The sequence below is a fragment of the Solanum stenotomum genome, chromosome 10, assembly GCF_019186545.1.
Source record: "Solanum stenotomum isolate F172 chromosome 10, ASM1918654v1, whole genome shotgun sequence".
Classification (NCBI taxonomy): domain Eukaryota; kingdom Viridiplantae; phylum Streptophyta; class Magnoliopsida; order Solanales; family Solanaceae; genus Solanum; species Solanum stenotomum.
In genome coordinates this window covers 31502280-31507524 of record NC_064291.1, presented here as the reverse complement: position 1 = coordinate 31507524, position 5245 = coordinate 31502280, and the positions used below count along the sequence as shown (strand labels likewise).

Below are 5245 nucleotides of genomic sequence, written 5' to 3'. Positions count from 1 at the left end.
TCAGGATAGGCTCAGGACGGCTCAGAGTAGGCACCAGAGTTATGCTGATCAGAGGCGTCGACCTTTAAGATTCTCTGTTGGTGATCGGGTATTCCTCCGTGTGTCGCCCATAAAGGGCGTGATGAGGCTTGGGAGGCGGGGCAAGCTTAGCCCCAGGTATATTGGGCCTTTTGAGATACTCCGGACAGTTGGGGATATTGCTTATGAGTTGGCCCTACCTCCAATATTTGTGTTTCATGTTTCGATGCTGCGGCGGAATATTCCTGATGAGTCCCATGTGCTCCAGCATGATGCAGTCGAGTTGGATGATCGTTTGACATTTGTAGAGGAGCCAGTTGTCATTCTAGCCAGAGATGTGAGGAGATTGCGCTCAAGAGCCATTCCTGTTGTTAAGGTCCGTTGGAGGCATCGTCCAGTCGAGGAGGCTACCTGGGAGACCGAGCAGGAGATGCGAGAGCAGTTTCCCAGCTTGTTTGAGCCTTCAGGTACTTCTTGATCCTTTCTTTCGTGGACGAAAGTCCTTTTTAGTAGTGGATATTGTAATGACCCTCATGGTCATTTCTATGTATTGCCTTCTGTGTGTCGTTTAGAGCGTTCCTATAGCGACCCCAAGTCATTTATGACTTGCTGGGATTGACAGTTCGGTCACCTGGTCGTTCGTTTGGTCTTGGTGCGAGTTTTTGTGTTTTGGAGCTTATGAACCTTGAACGATCATTTTCGATCAAAAGTTCAAGAAGATGACATCGGAATCCAATTCTGACGATTCCATCAGCTCCAGAATGGTCATTTTAGGCTAGTAGCATGGTCGTCATAACTCCCGAGGTTTTCAGTGTGAGTCGGTGCGATTAGGCGTTTTAACTTTAAGTTTAAGCCTAAGTTTGACTTTGGTCAACATTCCGAGTAAACGCGCTTGAATGAGAATTCCGTCAGTGTGGTTAGCTTTGAAATGTCGAGTTTGGTCTAGATTGACCCTTCTTTTGTGTCTGAAGGTTTTCGATATCTATCCGAACCTTTTTGTGGGTTTTGACTTAAATTGGCTATTGGAAGTGGGACCCACTTTTTATCGAAATGACCTTTGATGGAAATTTTGACTGCGCCATTGAGTCTGGAATATCGAATTTGATATGGTTGCATATCTCGTTTGAGTGCACGGGGTTCCGAACGAGTTCGGAGCACCCCGTCGGAGTTTTAAATTTTGGAATTATTGCAGATTTTCTGCAATAAATTGCAGAAAATAAGCCAACTTTCCCAAACTTCAAACCCTCATAACTCTCTCATCTCTCAATCGATTTGGGTGATTCAAAAGGCAAAGTTGTGAGATTTTTCAAGGAAAACGCGTTGGTGAGCTCGGATAGTGATTTGGAGTCTCCGTTTGAGGTAAATTTCGTGAAATACCTGCTGCCTCACCCTTTTTGTGAGCTTGATTTTGGGAATTTTTGAGACTTGTTTTCTTAGCCATTTTAGATCCGATTTTGGTGATTTTTGAGGCTACCTTGAGTGGTTTTTCGAGGAGAACATTGTGGTGTTGTCAGATTTTACTGTAGACCGCTCGTTTTTGGTAAATACGCTGATTCAACTGCTGTCCCATTTCTAATTTTTGAGAAAATTTGGGTTTTGGTTGTATGTTGATATTGTGTTGTTCCCGAGCCTCGAATTGTGTCCCATTTTGGGACATGAGCTGGGGGAACTGGTTAGGATCCACTTTTGGGGTTAATTTCAGAATTTCCTGCACGGGTCCCACGATTCCCGTTTTGACTCCAAAATTGACCCGTTTCTGTTTGTTGTGATTTTAGTGTCTAAACGATCGTATTAATGTTGTGACTCTATTTTTGATAGCGGGGCAGCGTTTCGAGACCGTTCGAAAAGGGAAAGCTCCGATGGAGTGATTTTGGAGCGCGTGTGATCTGCCTACAGGTAGGCTACGGTTTCCCTCTGTTAGATTGAGCTCGAGAATGTGAATGCATGTTGATTAGTTGGGATTTGGGTTGGGTAGTCATTGAATCTTGCATAGGTGTTAAGAAATCATGTTTTCGGCCTATTTCGGGAATTATCGGATAACTGTGAGCATTCTTTGTATTATTAACGGACCCTCCTCACTATGTGGAGTACTTGCATACTTAATTATTGTTTATTTGAAGCATGTTGGGCCTTAGTTTAGGTTTGCCTAGGGCTTGCCTTAGAAATACATTATTCGGATCCAATAGGCCTTAGTTTTGCCCTGACGTCGCTCGACCGGCTTAGATCCCAGTAGACTGGTGTAGGCGATACTCTTTCTTCGACTATAGTTATCCTTATTTTTCCCCGATGTTACGGCTTCACGAGTTACGTCGGCGACACTAATTCTACTTCGCGATTTGAATTTGGTTTTCGATTTAATTCCAAGGACTTACATTGATTGGCTATGTGTGGACGACGTTTCACGAACATTTATGAGTATGGATCGATTGGGACTCTTTCAGCAGCTGCATTGGCACCTTTATAGAGCATCCGGTTTAAGGTCCGACCTCTATTGCCCAGATACTTATATAGAGCATCCCGTTTAAGGTCCGGCCTCTATTGCCCAGATACTTATATAGAGCATCCGATTTAAGGTCCGGCCTCTATTGCCCAGATACTTATATAGAGCATCCGGTTTAAGGTCCGGCCTCTATTGCCCAGATATTTATACAGAGCATCCGATTAGAGTTTCGACCTCATATACTTGATACTTGTGATTGGTTACTTAGGTACTTCTGGTGAGCATCCGATTCGAGGTCCGACCTCCATACTGTCAGATTCTACTAATTAGGGTTGAGGTTCTGGTTCGATGTTCTTCGTTTTTGGGTTCTTTTATGCAATTCTCTTTAGTTATAGTTATTCTGTGTACTCGTCGGGCTTATGGGGGTCCGTTCGGGTTTTTATTTAACTTGCGCACGAGTGTACCTTCTGGGCTTATGGGGGTCTCGTTAGGTGTAGTTAGCTTATAGATTACTTTAGTTAGTTCTTTGTACACTCGTGTGCATTCCATTGTTACTTAGATTTCCGCTTTTGACCCTCGGTTTATATTATTCCTTCTTTTCATATTGCCTTTACTTTTCAAGTTCAGTCGGCCTATGATGCCTACTGGGTACCTGTTGTTTTGGTACTCATGCTACGCTCTGCATCTATTTCGTGATGCAGGTCCGGGCACTAGTAGTCAGCGTTGATTGAGCTTGGAGCAGTCTGATCCGGAGACGGGGGTGAGCACACGACATTTTGTACTATTTCAGTCTCCATCTGTATATATAGACTTGTCTTTTACCTTTCGAGACAGTTCAGTCTCTGTTGTCCACTTTTGGGACTTGTACTCATTTTGTTAGTAGCTCTGTACTAGTGACTTCCAGGTTCTGGGAGGGATCTTTATTTGTATATATGTTTTTGGTTTGCTTCTGCCTGTTTATATTGTTATTTGCCTACTCTTATTTAGTTTTTATCCTCAGACCCATTACTTGTTGTTCCGGGTTACAGGGTGGCTTACCTACTGGTGGGTTATAGTAGGTACCATCATGACTTGAGAAATCAGGTCGTGACACTTCATCTTTATTCTGAAGCACAAAACTTTTGTATGTCTAGAAAAATAATCCATAAATGTGATAGTAACAACATTTGTCATCTTTAATCATTATTTATACACGTCTCAGAAAAATAATTAGAGCTACATCTAACGATGTAGATACTCTGAAAGCACAAGCATAAATTTCTTCATATGCTCAGTTTAACACAAATCTTACACTTGAAAACTACTTGACAATTTATAAAAATAATACCTTGTGTACACCTAAAATAAGATAAACTAATAAAATTGTACAAGTCTAATATGTCACAATCAAATGAATCACTCAAGTAAATATAAGCATTAACATTTTCATCTTGAAAAATATTAGTCACAAATAATTTATGCTTAAAATACTTATCACCCATAATAGCATTTGTTAACATCATAATCAAATTCAAATAGAACCTCCATTCAAGTTTTGTCATAATTCTACAAGGATCAAATTGCACGAATGGTAATATCATGTAGCCTCAGATAATGCCAATATTTTGTATGTGAGCTTAATAAGAACTTTTTCATTCTAAAGAACTTGGGTAGCTAGTTTTAGAATCTCTAACATATATTAAAAGAAATTCTTCTTCAATTTGGGTGTAGAACACAATAATTTTAGTTAGAAGTGTGTCCAACAACATCAAAGTCTAACACTCTATTTCTCACATTGATCAAAATATTCGCTTAAGAAATGACCACAATAATTTTATCATTCACTTAGTCAAATTTTATTTTACTTAGCGAAATTATCATTTCTCTGAATCTCCTACCACATTGAGGTGTATAATGATTTAATTTGTCATACAGAAAATAATAATCATATTTACCAAAAATATTTCCACCATTGTCCCTTTTACTGTACCCAATAATTATAAGGGTAAGATAAATACATAACCAAATACCTCAATAAATCTTGATACAAAATTCTATCAAAAAAGGTAAGAGTATATGAAGCAACTCATTTCTAATCCCACATCCACCTAGGAAGATCTAACTTCCCTTCAGAAAAATAAATAATGTTTAACAAACAAGCTCATATCAGTAAAAAATATACAATCATTAATAATTTGAAAATTGAATGGAGATTATATATATCACCTTGAGGCCAAAGTTCATCGATTATATTCTCATGAGAATAGGTATTAAATCATTGAAATTGAGAAGATATCAGTTCAATTACGTGTACCTGGTACTTTAGATACAGTTGTTACACAAAATATATCAAGTGAAAGAATATTGATACCGTCCACCTTCAATGTACAGTAAAATTGATTCTAATGTTTTCGTGAGAGCTTCTTTGTAATTTGTATTCTCCATAAGACCATAATATGTAAATATCATTAAGATTGTTGCAAGTCTTATGGAAAATACCTTCTTCACGAAAACTTGTACGGAACTCATCAAAGCTTGAGGCGTGTCAGATATTGTCCTTAAGAATATTTCATTCAGTATAGGTATATCCCAAGGATTCAACAAACTCTTCTAGTATAAAGCTAGGAGTTAGAAACTAACAAGGATCTTACTAGAAAAACCTAGCACAAACGGATATAGGAAATAATTTTTGTTTTTTGTTTTTCTGCCTCTCAAAGATAAGTTGAAGAATATATATATTGACATTAATGGCAGACGTACGTTAATTAAAATAAATAGAATTGAGTAGGTACTAAACAATTTAGCACA

At 38.7% G+C, this 5245-nt stretch overlaps 1 long non-coding RNA gene across 1 annotated transcript in view; it reads left to right on the top strand.

The window, feature by feature from the left end:
* The window catches only part of LOC125878179 (uncharacterized), a 10193-nt gene extending 6792 nt beyond the window's left edge, over window positions 1-3401 (top strand). Inside the window, exon 3 of the long non-coding RNA XR_007447732.1 lies at window positions 3160-3401. This is a non-coding gene — a long non-coding RNA (uncharacterized LOC125878179). The remainder of the gene's footprint in view (window positions 1-3159) is intronic.
* The last annotated feature ends 1844 nt before the right edge of the window (window positions 3402-5245 follow it).